This window comes from Tiliqua scincoides, chromosome 6, assembly GCF_035046505.1.
Source record: "Tiliqua scincoides isolate rTilSci1 chromosome 6, rTilSci1.hap2, whole genome shotgun sequence".
Taxonomy (NCBI): domain Eukaryota; kingdom Metazoa; phylum Chordata; class Lepidosauria; order Squamata; family Scincidae; genus Tiliqua; species Tiliqua scincoides.
In genome coordinates, this window is record NC_089826.1 from 79,102,519 (window position 1) to 79,119,814 (window position 17,296).

The 17,296-nt window shown below is 45.3% G+C and overlaps 1 protein-coding gene and 1 pseudogene across 2 annotated transcripts in view; both read left to right on the forward strand.

Moving 5' to 3' along the window:
• Positions 1–17,296, forward strand: part of KCNIP4 (potassium voltage-gated channel interacting protein 4) — a 213,121-nt gene that overhangs the window by 90,734 nt on the left and 105,091 nt on the right. The gene's annotated exons all lie outside the window — the stretch shown is intronic.
• On the forward strand, positions 15,568–15,687 carry LOC136656684 (5S ribosomal RNA; annotated as a pseudogene).

Consider the following 17,296-nt stretch of genomic DNA (forward strand, 5'->3'; position numbering starts at 1 on the left):
GTTATGTGGTTTGAGTCTTTAAGAAGTTTTTCACACTGTGAAAAAAGTCAGCCCTGGAGTGTAACTCGTCACTTATCCATGCAGATAAAGGGAAGGTAGAGCACAAGATTGAGTGGGAAAGGGGAGGATAAAAAGTGGAGCTTGTTGGTGATGTCATGTGCTTTGAAGGTAAGCACCAGTCCTGGAAATGGGCGGGGGCTGATGCAGCTGTTGAAGGACTTGCAAGGTATGTCTCCCTTGCTTAGTGCAGGTTATCAGCCTTACCACTGTAGTTTGAATAATTGAGGGCGCAATCCTATCCAGTGCTGGAACAGGCAAGTCAGGAGGCTTGCACTGTATCCAGCGCAGGATAGGGGCCAGAGGCCGCCCAGCCAGAGGTAGGGGGAAACATTTCCCCTAACCTCCGGGTAAGGGCTGCTTGCCCCAATGGGTCTCCTCAGACTTGCGTCACCTCTGGAGGTGGCACAAGTCAGAGGAGAGTGGAGTGGCTTGAAGCCGCTCCATTCTTCCTGGGAACGGGGGTTGGGATCTGACATAACTGCCAGATCCCAGCCCCGCCTCCCTCTCCCTGCCTGCCCGCCCCTGGGGCCACCCACTACCCACCCTCCTCCCGCCCAGGAATGCCTTCCTCCTTCCCACTTCCCTGCCGCATACCTTTTCCACTTGCATTGGGCCTCCGCAGGCCAGCGCTTCTCGGAGCACCAATCTGGCTTCCTCTCGAGGAAGCACAAATGTGCTTTACAGCACATTTGCAACGGTCCCAGGCTGGCCCAAGGGACTTCAGCCAGCCTAATGTTGAGTTAGGATTGTGCCCTGAGTGTCCAGACAGTCTTCAAAGGCAGTTCCATGTACAGTGAGTTGCAGTGATCTAGTCCAGAAGTTACCAAGGCATGAATATCAGCGGTCAGCCCTTAGCAGCAAGAGCAGATTATCCAAATTGCCCAGACCAGCAAGCCAGTTTGACTAGGACAGTTTGACTGGGGCACAAGAGTATCAGGTCTTGTTTTCTAGCATATTGGATTTTAAAAAAAATGGTCTTCCTGCTTTGGCTAACTTCCGTGCTGAATCCTCCAAGTGAAGCTTGCAAGTCTGGCTGTAGTTCTGACAGCCACTTAGAAGTGGTTTCCTGTTCGTGCTTAAGGGGAAGATCTTCAGGTGCCTGAAGCCCTTGAAGGTGTCAAGTGCTGTCCACTGCTCTCACTGCCTCACTCAATATCCCATCTGACTCAGTGCCCCGTCTCTGAGGGGGAGGGGATAGAGCAGAGGAGGAAATAGAGAAAAGGAGGGTGGTGAACTAGAGCATCTTTTGTCTGCTTCCTTTTGCTCCATCATCACCTCCTCTACAACACCTGCTCCCTGATAATTTGCTCATGTGACCACTTCAGATCTCCTCATTTAGATGTTAGCCTTGATGCCTTTGAGGGGGGGGAAAAAAAAAAAAGAATGATGGGCAGGAGGTCTGGTCTAGAGGGTAGAGCCTCCATTTGCCTGAAGATTAACATCCACAAGGTCGCCAGTTCGAGGCCACCGGCACCGTGCGACCTTGAAGCAGCTGGCAAGCTGCAGCTGAGCTGTTCCATCTGCTTGGAGCGTGGGAGGATGGAGGCCAGGATGTTAAACCAGATCGGAGTGTAACATCTTGAATGTGGTGGTTCTTGAAAGAGAGAACCTTCTTTCAATTTGTAAAAATCCCTGCGTGGATTTAATAAGCCTGCCTGTGTAAACCGCCTTGAATAAAGTCTTGAATAAAGACCAAGAAAGGCGGTATATAAATACTGTATATTATTATTATTATATTATGTTTGCTCTATCCCTCTGGGAGTATTTTCTATGAGGAATGCAATTCAGCTACATTGCAGATTCAGTCGTTGAGCAATAGTGTTCAAAGAGTTAATTCATGCTGAAATAGTCACAAAATTTATAAGAATAAGCTTTTCTCCTGTGTGGAAAAAAAACAAAAAACCCCAGTTTGGAAGAGTAGCCAATCCAAGGAAGAGTAATCAGAATTTTCATTTGCCTAATTCCAGCTCCAGGGTAATGTTTTTCCGAACTTCTGCTATGGCATGGTTGGCAACCTTCAGTCTCGAAAGACTATGGTATAAGCCTACAGCGCCCGGTATTCCCAGGCAGTCTCCCATCCAAGTACTAACCAGGCCTGACCCTGCTTAGCTTCCAAGATGAGACAAGATCAGGGATGTGCAGGGTAACAGTTGCTACTATGGTATTTAGGGGCACAATCCTATAGGCAACTAGCACCGCCAGAACAAGCGTTTTCTGACTGTTGCAAAAGGCAATACGATGGAGCACACAGCCTGGCCACAGTTATGCTGCCTGTGGGTTCAGGCAAGTCTGCTTAGAGGAAGGGTTAAATAGGGTGGCAGTGGGGGGCAAGGAGGAGGATGGATCGAGACTGGGGAGGGGATGGTTTTGGTGGCAGCAGTGCATGCTGAAACCTAACTCCTTCCCTGCCTTGATCTGCCTTCTCAGATCCATGTGAATCGCTGGTGCAGGTCCAAGTAGATCTGGTGGGCCAGCAGGGGCTTGCCTCAAGGAGGCCTCTGGAGGCCAGAGCTTCTCTGTGAGATGTAGTGGGTACGCGGGTGCCATGTTGGTACTGCTCCATCACCGTGCAGGGATTTAGGGTGGGTTGGGGTGCCCCTCATGGATATATAGCAGTTTCTATTCTCTAAAGTCATCAATTGAGCTGAAAGTAATATTCACTTGGCAATTTTGTAGCACTCCAGGAATGTATTATACTATAACAATGTTGTTGGCAACCTTCAGTCTCGAAAGACTATGGTATCACGCTCTGGATGGTGGTTCTGGCACAGCGTCTAGTGTGGCTGAAAAGGCCAATCCGGGAGTGACAATCCCTTCCATACTGGGAGCAAGTGCAGTCTGTCCCTGGTCTATCTCCCTGGCTGTGGACCTTCCTTCTTTGCCTCTTTGCCTCGGTCTGTTGGCCAAGTGTTTCTTCAAACTGGGAAAGGCCATGCTGCACAACCTGCCTCCAAGCGGGCCGCTCAGAGGCCAGGGTTTCCCACCTGTTGAGGTCCACTCTTAAGGCCTTCAGATCCCTCTTGCAGATGTCCTTGTATCGCAGCTGTGGTCTACCTGTAGGGCGCTTTCCTTGCACGAGTTTTCCATAGAGAAGATCCTTTGAGATCCGGCCATAATCCATTCTCACAACATGACCGAGCCAACGCAGGCGTCTCTGTTTCAGCAGTGCATACATGCTAGGGATTCCAGCTCGTTCCAGAACTGTGTTGTTTGGAACTTTGTCCTGCCAGGTGATGCAGCATTCAAGAATATTGATCCTTCTTGTAATTTTTACTCTGATCTGCATAAGTTAAGAAAATTATTATATCTTGCTTGTAACCTTGATTTCTACAAAGGAACTACAAAATCTTCGTGGTTTAAACTGAATACACTTTCATGTGCAAACGTTCATCCAACATACAAGTGTGAGGACATAAAAAGGGGACATCTATACAACAGGATAAATGTTTGTCTGGCAATGGAAGCCAAAGATTATACACTGAGTTTAGGTTCCTCCTTAATTAATTTCAAAACATGGTTCAATGCTGGCAACCTGACAGCTCCCTGTGGAAAGGAGAGAATAGAAACAAGGGCAGCTAATTAAAAGCTTCAAAATTTTGTGATTCATCAGCTGTTTCCCATTTTTGGGAAGGAGGGATGATTATGGCAGAATAACTAGTTTCCGGAGAACTGCCTTCCCATGCCAGTCAATTAAAGCTTTTACGTGTCCTTCTGTCAGTTAGGGAAACCTTTTATAGCCCTATTATGCTAATCAATGGCATGCCCTCAGCCTTGGCAGTGTGTCCTGTTTCTCCTGCGTGCGTCGATCAAACCAAAAACAGCAGAAATGAGGGGTCCAGGAATTGGCAACAAAAGAAATGAGAAAGATGGAGGCCCCAATCCAGCGAATGTTAGTCATAACTAAGTCTGGAGAGCAATGAGCTCATTGCGACTAAGGACTAAATGAAACATGACTGATTGTCTCAATGGTCCACGTTACCTTTTCTTAAATAGATGGCATGCTCAGTGGGACTGATCTGGAATGGGGTCCTGGCAGACATGGGTTTAAAGCTCTCCCACCTTGCACCTTCCTGAGCTAGATCACATATACACCTGGTCACTATATGTCATGGAAAGAAATCTTCCATTGGCTCATATGGAAGTTTTTATTCCCTGAACTAAACAAGAAGTTGGGGAGGGGGGGGGCAAACTTTAACACCTGACCAGAATCCCTGAATCAGTAGGACTTGGTCACAGGTCACTTTAGCTGGGCACGAAGATTTTTATGGTCCTGCTTCTCCATTGCCTTTTGGGAGAAACCTTGACCCAGTAAGAATCTCAGGCGTATGTATCCTGCCTCATCCCTCTCTGGGAGAGAAAGTAGTGAATGTACCGAGTGCTACAGTATTTGTTCTTGTATACAGGATCTTCTTGCCTTTACAGTGTCTGGCCCTTTTCTCTTTGGAAGTAAATTGTGAGGTAGTGGTGTCTTCTGCTCATCCACAAATACACAAGGTGTCTGTTTATTTGCTCCACAATAGGAAAAGACACACCCCCAAGGCTCTTACAGGCTAATGCTCATTTTGAACCCTCTAAGGTAGTGTTTCTCAAACTTGCAGGGGTCACTGCACCTTTTTATCATGATGGCCTCTTCTACCTGGCTCTCCTGGGTACCACCATCTTGGATTGCGCAAGATCAGCACTGAGCTGGTCGCGTTTCCCAGTCATCTTACCAAATCATTTGTAGCTGGGGTGGTGTCAGATACCAACCATATTGGTGAAACCCAGCCTCAAACCTCCTGTTGACCTCCCCCAGCGGTTTTATGTAGCTATTGGAAATCATGCAAGACAGAATGGAGCACTAAAGAGTACCAAAGGCCAGCAATCAATTGGTATTGAATGGCTGAACAATGGTACCAAGCAGCCAATGGTCAATGATATTGAAAGCCATTTAGACATCTAACAATCTACAGAGACACATTTCCCCTATACAGTTCTCAGCATAGATCATCCACCACGACTTCCAAGGCCTTCTCAGTCCCAAAGCCATTGCTACTATTCCAGGCTCTTCCAGTAGCCATTTGTCAATACAGCTGTCTTGTCTGAGCTGCTGTATTAAGTTTTTGCTTTCTGTGCCTAATAGAAGTATTGAATGAATTAAGGATGTCAGGAATTGAATTATTCTGTGAAGGGTCCATCTGACCCAATATTTTCTTCTCTGTCTTAGCAGAGACTCTCCAAGGTCTCTGGCAGATTTCTTAGCCAGTTTTGCTTCCTGAAATACTCTGAATTGAAAAGAATATGGAAACATAGCTATGGAAAGCATATACAGGTGGTCTCTTCTTATTGTGGGTTTGCAATCTGCTGATTTGACTCAATGTGGCTCCCCAACCCATGTCTAAAGAGCCTCACCTTACCTCCTGGATGTGACTGGAAGTTACTTCCAACTGTGCCTGGGAAGTGTTCTGAGATGCGGGGAGGCCATGTGCAGCCTCCCCATGTCTCAGAAGGACTGCTGGAAGTTTCTAAGAGATGCTTCCAGTTTTTTTAAAAAAGGGGGAAGTGCTTCTCAGAGGCCTCCGGAAGGCCTTCTGAAGTGCAAGGTGGTTGTGAAAGGCCTCCCTGCATCTCAGAACACCTGTGGGCATGACCCAAAGGCACTTCCAGTCAGTTTCAGAGGTCCTATGAGGGCCAATTCATGAATTTTGGTATCTGTGTGGGGTTCAGGAACAGATCCCTTGTGGATACTGTGGTCCGACTGTACTCTGCCCTTCCTTGCAGAAATTTGTCCATAGATGTGTAAACAATTTAAGAGGACCATTCATTTTACTTACAACAGTTACTGGACGTTTTTCCCCACATACTCTTCAGCCTCCTCTAATGTTGATATATGAGCGCACAGAAGAGTGTATTTGCCTCTCCACTGCAGGCAGAAAAAAAATGTAGAAACTGGAACATAAGAACCTTGTCTGGGTAGCATCTGTCTCTGCATGAGTTCCAGCTTGTGCAAATTGATAATGGACCCAGATGTTTCTCCAATCAAGCTGGTATAATTGGACTGGTACAGACTTGAGAGAACAACAGGTGGCATCGTCCTCTGTAATGAACCCAAATTTGAAAACACAAGCAGACCTGCTTTCTCGTGGATTATAGACAAATAATGGGCCAATAATAAAAGTGAACTAATGAAAGTGGCTGAATTGGGAGAGTTTTTAAAGCAGGTGTTGTCTCCCAGCTATTACCCCCTTCCCCATCTCAAATCCCCATTCTTATTCTGCTAAATAACTTTCTACTGGAATTCTGGCTCCAATTCAGGAAGCTCAAATACAACTCTGCAAAAGCCGGGGGAGGTTCACCCTCCTCCCCCCCAAATATGAAAACGGGTCTCATTTGAACAGGGCTCCCATTTGCACAGCGTCCCATCTCATATGGGGCCTTCATTTGCAGATGCCAAAATATTTCAAAGAGCTACGTTTTGACGTTAGGCCACTTCACTGATTCTTCTTTAGGGTGATGTATACTTTAAACGTCATAGGTGTATACCAGTGGTCTTCCACCTGGGGGCCTCTCCGCAGTGCTGCAGGTTGCCCCAACCATCGCACAGGCCAGCAGTGCATGCTTGGAAAAGCGGCCGCAAAGCCAGCTGGGATGGAAGATCCCAGAAGACCAAAGCAAGTGTGAAGGTTGGGGGTGCTCTGCGGCCCAAACGAGAAGTGTTCATGCGGGGGAGGAATTCGGCAGGCACTGGATTTGACCCACAGGCTAGGGTCTGGAAAGCCCTGTTGTACACCAAATGGAGTTGAATGATGTGGGAAATATATTTAAAAAAGAGTGTTTTACAGGCAAACTTAATCCACAAGTGACTGCCACTCCACGCTGAGCGTACAGTTGATAAACAGGTTTGCCCATATGTAATGTGTGAAAGGCCCCTTTGGGAAACATTTCTCTTTGCCCCAAGAAACATATTTCAAGAGTGTGATTGGTTTGACCTACTCTTGGCTCACCTATTCTGAGCACCTGTTTTAGGAAGGAAGGGGGAGTGCACCCATAACCAGCATTCAGTCAAACCCTGTTGTAGCTAAAGCATTACAGAAAGCCACCAATGGAAAAGATGCAAGCCAATAATAATGAATAATCTGGCATTTGAGCAGTTCCGAAGCAGTGTTCTTATCAGTTGAGGCTGAACTCTGAAGCACGAGTCTGCAGCACTTGATCAAACAGTGCCAGTTGCTGCACGCTTGATCGTGCAACTTCCCTGGGAGGATTGCTTTTCTGAACTGACACAGCAAAGTCCTGAGTTCTGAAACGGATCTCCTCCTCCTCCTGAAACCGCTCTGGAATCCTCATGCTCACCGGATAGAATGCCAGGTCAATGGGCCAAGGGTTCAACTCAGCGCATGGACAGAAAACACTGACCTCAGAATCGATCAAGATGCCTCTGATGAAGAGCTTCAGTTAACACTGTTCTTTCAACCTCCTGTGGTCAGTGCGTGTCCTCAGCCCATCCCACCAGGCTGGCAACTTGTGTGTGTGTGTGTGAGAAACAAAATACTGGTAAAATCCTCTTTAACTTTCCTTCCGATTGCAGAGTGGTTTTTGACAGCTGACTGGAATGAGTGGCTTGCTCGAAGAATGTTGACTTTGGAATGGGAGTCCGAGGGACTGCAAACAGTGGGTATTGTTGTGATTATATTTGCGTCTCTGAAGCTGCTCCATTTGCTGGGACTGATTGATTTTGCCGAAGGTAAAGTGGTCGCTCTGGTCTGTGTGCTGTTTGTAGGTAGAGAGAGGGTCTTGTCTTCAAAAAGGGGCTATGTGTGTGTGTGTATACACTAGCAGGCAAATGCCAGTTAGCCAAATAACCCAGCCTCTGGGCTGTAAATCCTGTGTTTTGCTTCCATTGTTTAATCAGTGCCTTTTTACAATATGATATTTTACCGTTGCAGGGTGTAAGACCAAAAGCTTTCATTCACAGGATTGAAAGCAACACGCATCCCTGAATTACAACCGGCTTTTAAAGCAGGGGAAAAGTTCATAACTAGAAGGAGTTCTCTGCATATAGATCTCTGCTTTAGAAAGCAGGCACTTTTCAGATTCAGAATATTCAGGGGCATCCTTCATGCCTGAATCCTAAAACCCATTTTGCATGCCTTCCACTGCGTTGTCATTCCAGCGCAGGAAGATGAGAACATTCAGTTTAGGCATGAATTTGTACAGATCAATCTTTTAAACCACTTTCAAGCACTGTTCATAATATGCATTTTTTCCTGAAAAAAAAATACATTTGCATGCATTTATATTGGCTTACGCTGTGCACAGCCTCTTTCTGTGGAAAGGGACATCACTTGTTTGTCCAACTTCCCACTGGGATCAGTCACCTTTTTTGGCAAGCCCAAAGTACACAAAAGTTGCACCTAGTAATGTGTTGTATGTACTCACCACTTTTTGTTTAATTCTGGCTCTAAAATAAAAGGATGCAGAGCCTCTCATTAATCTTTCAGTGTTTGGTGGGAAATTAAAACAGTTCAGTTACTTGCTCTGCATGTGTTTAAAAGACCCTGAATCCAGCAAGAAGTATACCCCCGCCCAATGGGCAAAGGGAGGAAACTCGTGGAACCCACTAATCTCTTTCCCAAACAAGCCCAGGGTATCTCATTAGAAACTAAAGAGGCACAGCTCATGTCACAGACATCTGAAGTTATTTTCTCTTTCCTTCCCTCTTTTGTATAGTGGGAATAGATTTTTTAAGGTAATTTGCACAATCACTTTAAAAGTGGAATTGGCAACCTTTCACTTCTTAAAACTTGTTAAATAATTCAGCCTTTCAATTGCAAAGAGTGTGATTTTCTAACAGTGGCAATAGGACATCTTGTTCTGAAAGTCTGTGGTTCATAGAAACCCCCTTTTCCAGATATTTTGAACTGGTTCAATTGTCTGACAATGTAGCACCAATAGGTAGCAGATACAAGCTAAGTGTTCATCTTGCTGCTGTCCTTGTCTGTTCATCATACTATCATGTTGGATTTAAAACTATCATCATGTGATAATATAATTGATATATAATATCAATAAAAACCCATTGATCTGAAGGGAAGAGCCCTAAGAATAAGCCTTTGTATTAACTGTAAGAAATAACATCACTTAATAATTTGTTCATTTAAAACTGGAATTATTGTGTCCTTTTTTAAAACACCTACGGCCCAGTCCTACACTTAATGGCTGACTTCATTGCACCTCTTCTGCTGGTGCTGACTGCCATAAAACAGTCAGCGCCGGTCGTAAAAGGCAGTCAGCGCACTGGTGACAGGAAGGCTGGCACCTTCCTGACATCATCGGCTCTCCTGTCACTCTCATCTTCCATCAGCTGTCCCATTGCTCAGAGCAGGTGAGTCAACAGGAGAGTCAAGACAAGGGAGGGGAAGGCAGAATGGGTGGGCAAAGGACAAAAGTGGGTGGGGAGGGGATGTAACAGAGTGGGGAAGTTGTGGGAGAGGGTGGATCTGGTGGCAATGGCATGTGCCAGATCCTATCCTCCTTTCCTGGAGTCTCCCACCCCCTTTCTCTCCTCAGACTTCTGCTAGCAGAATCATTAGCACAGGTCCAAGGAGACCCATTTCAAAGTGGAAGGCTTACAGAGGTGTAAGGGGGTTTAAATTCCCTCTCACTTCCGTAGCCTCCCAGTCCTCCCCCCTCCCACTATATTCCATTTTTCCCATTTTTGGCACAGCTGTACCAGTGGGGAGGGGGAGGATAAGGCTAGGCTCTTAAACACTAATTCTAGAGTTGTCCCAGTGGGATTACTCTGGCCATAATATGGAAGCCAATATCTGTGTGTGCTATACAGGGCCGTAGCTAGGGGGGGCAGGGGGGCCTTTGCCAATTTAGCTTCCTTGAGAGCTCAGCCCCTCCCTGCAGGCAGCCTCCTCCAATTGGCTCAGGCTGCTGTTGCTCAGTAACTCACCTTAGGGGACAACCATAGCAATCTGCTGATAGTCACAGGACACCAGAGAGGCAGGCACAAAAAAGCCTGGAGGGAATGTGTTCAGTGCCTTCCATTTCCCTCCTGTGAGCTGAGTGGCTGTGCAAGCACTTTGCAGGACCCTGAAGGCTGCTGCTGACTCTGGTGACATTTGGGGGTGAGCAGGCAGGAGATTTTGGATGCACCACTTCAGCTGTGGAAGGGTCATTTCAGCCAGGAAGGGCCTTTCTTGGGAGAGGAAACCATGGGTCTGGCCTCTGAGATTTTGGATGGACCATTTCTGCTCTTTGGGCCTGTCCTCTTTCTGTCTAGTATGGCTTCAGTTGGGGGTCATTTGATGCCCTTTTTGCAATTTTTTTTGTGCGCAGGAGGGAAGAAAGCTTGGTGCTTCTGGCAGGGATGGGGGCGAGAGAGAGAGATAGCAAGAGCAAAACAGGGTCCTGGAGGGCTCCTTGGAAGTTATGATCTCTGGTCACCCTGCCCCCATCCAGAGCACATGGAGAGTGGGGCTGGTCAAGAGAAGCTACAAGGAAGGTTGGGGGAGATTTCTACTTGTACTGGCAGAGGGGGTGGGGAAGGTGCTATTCTACTGTGGAACATGCTAATTACTACAAAGGTATTGCTGTGGGGGACAGAGAGAAATGTTTCTGTTTGGCAAAATCATGGTGGGGTTTTTGCCTTTCAGACATATTTTTAAAATTAATGGCTGCTGTTTGGGGCTGGGGAGACCCTTTTTCTGGTGGAGAAAGCTTGGAAAGCATTTGAGCTAAAGAGAACCAAGAACTTAAGTGTGGAAAAGGTTCTAAGCGGGGGTGAATCCAGGAGAGGCCGTGGGTGCATACCCCTACCCCAACTGTCCTACCAGCAGGGAAGGGCACCCACCAGGATGGAGAGCAAAATCGGGTGTCAGGGAAACACCTGCTGAGTGGGTGCCAAGGAGATTGGTTGGAATTGGTTGGAGCCATTTAGTTATTTGATTTTTCTCTGTAAACCGCTTTGTGAACTTTGGTTGAAAAGCGGTATATAAATACTGTTAATAATATAAATACTGTTAATAATAATGGGAGCCCAGGTCTACCCACCCAACAAATAGCCACAGAGGCTATGAACTCAATTTGGAGCCTAGGTCTACCCAAGAAGGTAGACCTGGGCTCCAAGTCCAGCAAATAGCCACAGTGGCCTGAGGGAGGACATGATTGAAACATACAAAATTATGCAGGGGATGGATGGAGTGGGTAGAGAGAGATACCCTTTTCCCTGTCACATAACACCAGAACCAGGGGACATCCACTAAAATTGAGTGTTGAGAGAGTTAGGACAGATAAAAGAAAATATTTCTTTACCCAGTGTGTTAATTAGTCTGTGAAACTTTGTGGTGGTTGGAAGGAGATGGAAGTGGAAGGAAGTGGTGATGGCATTTTACCTTCCACCATAGGAAGTGGTGATGGCATTTTACCTAAATGACTTTAAGAGGGGATTGGACAAATTTCTGGAGGAAAAGTCCATCATGGGTTACGAGTCATGATAGGTATGTGCAAGCTCCTGATTTTAGAAGCAGACTACCTTGGAATGCCAGATGCCGGGGAGGGCACCAGGACACAGGTTTTGTCTTACTGTTTTTTTTGCTCCCTGAAGCATTTGATGGGCTAATGTGAGATACAAGAAGCTGGACTAGATGGGCCTTTGGCCTGATCCAGCAGGGCTCTTCCTATGTTCTTATGTAGGCTATAAGCTCAATTGGAAGCCCAGGTCTACCCAAGCAGGTAGACCTGGACTCCAAGTCCAAGTGGGAACCCAGTTCTACCTGCCCAGCAAATAGCCACAGAGGCTATAAACTCAATTCGGAACCCATAATAATAATATTATAATAATCAGTATTTATATACCGCCTTTCTTGATCTTTATTCAAGACTTTATTCAAGGCGGTTTACACAGGCAGGCTTTTTAAATCCACGCAGGGATTTTTACAAATTGAAAGAAGGTTCTCTCTTTCAAGAACCACCACATTCAAGGTGTTACACTCCGATCTGGTTTAACATTCTGGCCTCCATCCTCCCACGCTCCGAGCAGATGGAACAGCTCAGCTGCAGCTTGCCAGCTGCTTCAAGGTCGCACGGTGCCGGTGGCCTCGAACTGGCGACTTTGTGGATGTTAATCTTCAGGCAAATGGAGGCTCTACCCTCTAGACCAGACCTCCATGTTACATGAAAATCCCCTTTTGCCTTTTAGCTGTGATTTTCTTTATATCTGGTTATAATATGCAAGCTAAACTGTTCTCCCAGCATACAGGCCACATTTCCAGGACTCTAGTCAAACCACAAGCTCATGGTTACGCAACCACCACCACCCATTGTCACACATTATTCGAGGAAGTCTTGTGTCTTAATCCAATCACTGTTTATGCAAATGATTTTGGTGCTACCGATTCATTGTATTGTACCAACACAAAAGCCCATGGTTACACAACCCCTCCCCCCACAGTCATACATTATGGGAGGAAGTCTTGTGTTTTAATCCAATCACTGTTTAAGCATCTCCTACATTACTGTATACAAACTTGAACTGCCTTGTGTTGGTATTGTTTCTACTCAGTCTTTGTAAGTTCCCCTTTCTAGGAAACCAGCTGTTGACCCCACTGGATAACTGTCATCCTGATCCCCATTCAAATGTATACATACTCCAAGCACCCAGCCTTGCGTTAGCGACCAAGCTACCATCCAGCTCAGTCTGTCTCCCAACCCCTTATAAGAGAGGGCTTCCTCTCACATGCTCTCTCTCTCTCCAAGGCCCAGCACATCTGTGTTGTGTCAGAGGGTCCTCTCCACAGGACTCCCCCCCCAACTCCAACTGCTCTACAGGACAGGTAACTATCTTGTGCCTGGAACTCTTTCCATTCTTCTCCCCCCTTTTTTCTCCCCATTCTCTCCCCATCTTTAGTTAGCAGCTGGGGTTGGGAGAGCAGGGACCCCTAAAATCCTTCCCTACAACCCTTCCTTTTTCTCATTTCCTCGGATGCACCAAATACTCTTCACATGCAACCACCATGAAAGCTAGGTACATTAGATTCAAGCATTAGGACCAAGAAATATCATTTCTCCATGTGCATTATTTTTACCTTTGTTCTTTTGTAATAAACCATAATCTTTTGTTGAAAGTTATCTTTCTCTCAATCTCCTCTTTAAGCAAAAGGGAATTTCTCTGCATTACGCCATCTTGTTATCCAGCCTACGATCCTAATGTTCCAATAAGGGCAGTGTAATAATTTCCCTAAACAAAACAATCCTTTTGGTAACACCCAGGTATACCCAGCAGGTAGACCTGGGTTCCAAGTCCAGATGGGAGCCCAGGTCTCCACAGCAGGTAGAAGTCCAGGCGGGAGCCCAGGTCTTCCCACCCAGCAAATAGCCACAGAGGCTATAAGCTCAATTAGGAATCCAGGTCTACCTGCCTGGTAGACCTGGAGTCCAGGTCTATCCACCTGGTTGACCTGAGCTCTGAAGGTAGTGCTCAAGTGCCCCCCCCCCATGCAGACACTGGATCTACATCTGATTCTAAGGAGATTCAACTCTCAGAAAGATAGGAGAATTCAGCTCTACTAGGTAGATTCAGTAATTCAGATCTTCTGTACTTTGCTTTTTAAAAGTAATGAATATTGTACAAAACTAATGTTCCAATGGCACTACTGTATTTGACTTGCATATCTTTCCTCTTGCTTTTATGTAAATAAATTTTATTTTAGTATGTTTCAATGTATCAGCAATGTGTCATCAGCTAATGAAAGGCTTTCAATACAAGCAAATACTACCTGTATCACAGTGATATGTTTTACTTTTGCAGGAATGCAAACCTGTGCTGGTGTGTAAAATGAAAGGATATGTTGCATGTTATTTCTATGTAGACAAATACATTTTACATTGCATACAGATATGCATTGATTCTATGCAAATTATTGTTACATTGCTTTACAGATAATGAATGCGTTTCAATAACCCCGCAAAAATATTTTCTCTTCATGAAATTTGGGGGAGTTATGGGTCTTTGATGTTTCTCCGCACTTATCCCTTCATGTTGCACACCAGTATAGATACCCAATGTAATTGGCCCCCCCCTGAAAAAAGAGTCCCCCCCCCCATCTCTAGAATCCAGGCTACAGGCCTGGTGCTATATCACTGCATTAGACTATCAATAGCTTCTCATCCCATTGTTGTGCAAAGAGTGAGGGAAGCCAGTAAGTAGGAGGTAACTGTTGAGTAAAAAGCGTCATAGGGAGGAAGGTCCATTGGGCAGCCCAGCATAGAATCTTTTCCCTCCCTTCTGCTACAACCCACATGCTCAGCAAGAGATAAAGATATACACTAAAACATAAAATTTATCCTGGAAATTGGATGCAGAGCAAGAGAGAACTAAAGTTGTTGGTGCGTGCACATTGATGATATTAAATAATAATCCATAATTTGTTTTATACTATTGACCCCCCCCCCCCCCATTTAGACCTGGGCATGCAGTTACAGAAGAGATGGCACATCAGTTTCCTTTAGATGTTGGATCTGAAGCCACAAAACTGCTGGCTGGGCATGGCCCGGCTCTTTGGTGTGCTAATGAGTGCTTAGCCAGTATTTCTCCTTTGAAGTGAATCTGCAGAATGATTTAACTCTTGTGTTTTCCAGAATATGGTGATGCGAGTGAATCAACCCAACCTCTATTGGAAAGCTCAGTGATCCTAATCTGTGTGTAATGAACAGAGACATTCCCCTCCCATTCCCCTCCCATTACCAACTTGGTGGTGGAATTTTTAGCGGCAGTTTCTAAGGATAAAGTCAGAAGTTAACATCTTTTTGTAAGCTGTATTTATTTATTATGCTATATTTATTCTTGTAAACTTCTAATATGCCAATAAAGGTTATTGGAGAGAGAAAAAACCCAGAGACAACTGAGTACTGGGTGACTGCTGGGCAAAGCATTGAGGGATTGCAGTGGGTAGAAAATTAAGGGCCCGATCCTAACTAGTGGTTCTGCTGGTGGAATGCGCATTCTGTTGGTGGAAGTACCACTGCGACAGTGTGCATGAAGAGGTCGCTAGTGCACATTGCTGACTGCCACACATGTGCATCGAAGGAGAGGCAATCCATGCTGGTACTAGTAAGTTGGTATCAGGAGTGGGCAGTGGGGGGAATGGGATGGGGAGTATCTGAACAGGGAGGGAAAGGGTAGGAGGTTGAATGGGGGAGGGGATCTTAGCAATGCCAGTGTGCACCAGGGTCCTATTTTTGTTTTCTCACTCAGTTTCTCAGATCTGCTCCAGCAAAATGGCTGACACACATCCTGGGAGACCCATTGGGGCAACTGAGGCTTATCCTGAGATAGAGGAACAAATCTTCCCTTAACCTGAGGTAGTGTCTGTGGCCGTCCGTCCCATCCACCACCACCACCACCACCCCCAACCGATACAATGACATGATACCTTAGCAGGAGGTTTTTTTTAGTCAGGATTGGGCTGTAAGGGGGAAATTGTTGAAATGGAAACAGTCTATGGAACACTCTTTCCATAAGGAAAGAGCAACTGTTACCCTGCACATGCCTGATCTCGTCTGATCTTGGAAGCTAAGCAGGGTCAGGCCTGGTTAGTACTTGGATGGGAGACCGCCTGGGAATACCGGGTGCTGTAGGCTTATACCATAGTCTTTCGAGACTGAAGGTTGCCAACCAAGGAAAGAGAGACCTGTGGATTACAGATCTTGTTGTGAGCAATGGTTTGACATACACTCATAGCATGGTGTCTGATTGTGTGTTTATCCCTGCTAACTAGGCAAAGGGACATCTTTTAAAGTGGTTTATCCAGGGGACAGCAGCTGTCCCTCTTTATCCCATCATGGCATCTTTTCAGTGACTGTTGCTGGTGTCTTTTCTGCACCTCATTTTAGACTATGATCCCTTTGGGGACAGGGAACCTTTTTTTTATTTATTTCCCTATGCAGACTGCTTTGTGAACTACTTTTTTTGTTGAAAAGTGGTATATAAATATTATTAATAAGAATTTTAGTAAATCTTGATAGCATCTTAGCAACTCTTCTAATAGCTGGGGTTTTCATTCCCAGTGGGCCTGCCACCAATGCACTTCAACAGCTGACACCAATTTTATGAAACCTAATCTGAATATAGAAGAATGCAAACCTATATAATATACTACATTCAAATAATGTATAGCAGTGTTCTTCAACCTTAGGTCAAGACCCCACTGGGGTCGCGAAGCCTCAGTTGTGGGGTTGTGGCAACTTACAGGAATGAGAAAAGGTTGAAGACCACTGGACTAGAGCACCACCAATTAAAAGGGGGGGCATCTGGTGTACCTATTCAGATTGTGTCTCAGTCCTGCTCAGATTCTTAAAAATTGAGCTAAAATAGCTTTCACTAGTGCCAGGCTTCATGGTAATTTACTGTCTCTAAAAAGAATATTTTATTACAGTGAACAGTTTTGGGAGGGAGTAATGGGGGAGGAGAGTGAGCGGCAACAGGGGTGGGCAGATAGGGTCTTAAGAGGAGGATAGGATCAATGGTGGGTCCCCAGTCTTGCACTTGTTTGATTGATTGATTGATTGATTGATTGATTGATTGATTGATTGATTGATTGGACTTGTGGCACAAAAAAGGTTGAAGACCACTGATCTATAACATAAATACAAAAAATAGACCCTGCACACAACCCAAGTATCACTTCCCTATCCCACTTTTACACCCCTTTGCTGTGCTGTGTCTAAGTAGAAGTTATGTCCTTTCTGATGCTTCCAATTAAATATATTTAGTGCAAGTATTGGTTCATAGATTAAGATGTCCTCATTTAAGTTTTCTATATATATACTGTAAATACAAAATATAATACAGTAGACAGAAAACTTTCAGAACTCTAGCACGAACTACAAATTAACACTGTGAAGTCAGTAATCAAGCAGCCTACGATAATCACTTGAGGAGTTCCAGCTGTTAGGAACAGCTGCTTTTTATTTTTGATAATACCTTGCTATCACCAAAGAAACAGACGTGAGAATAAAACTAAAACTGAATAAACTGGATAAAAGATAAAATAGCTGTATATGGTTTAAGTTGCAGCAATTAGGCTTCAGAAGATATGAGTCTGAATAAATGGACAAAGGGCACAGTCCTAACCCCTTATGTCAGTGCTTTCCAGCACTGATATATGGGCAATGAAGCTTTGAGGTAAGGGAACAAACATTCCCTTACTTTGAGGAGGCCTCCATGAGTGACACCCAACTGCAGGATGCT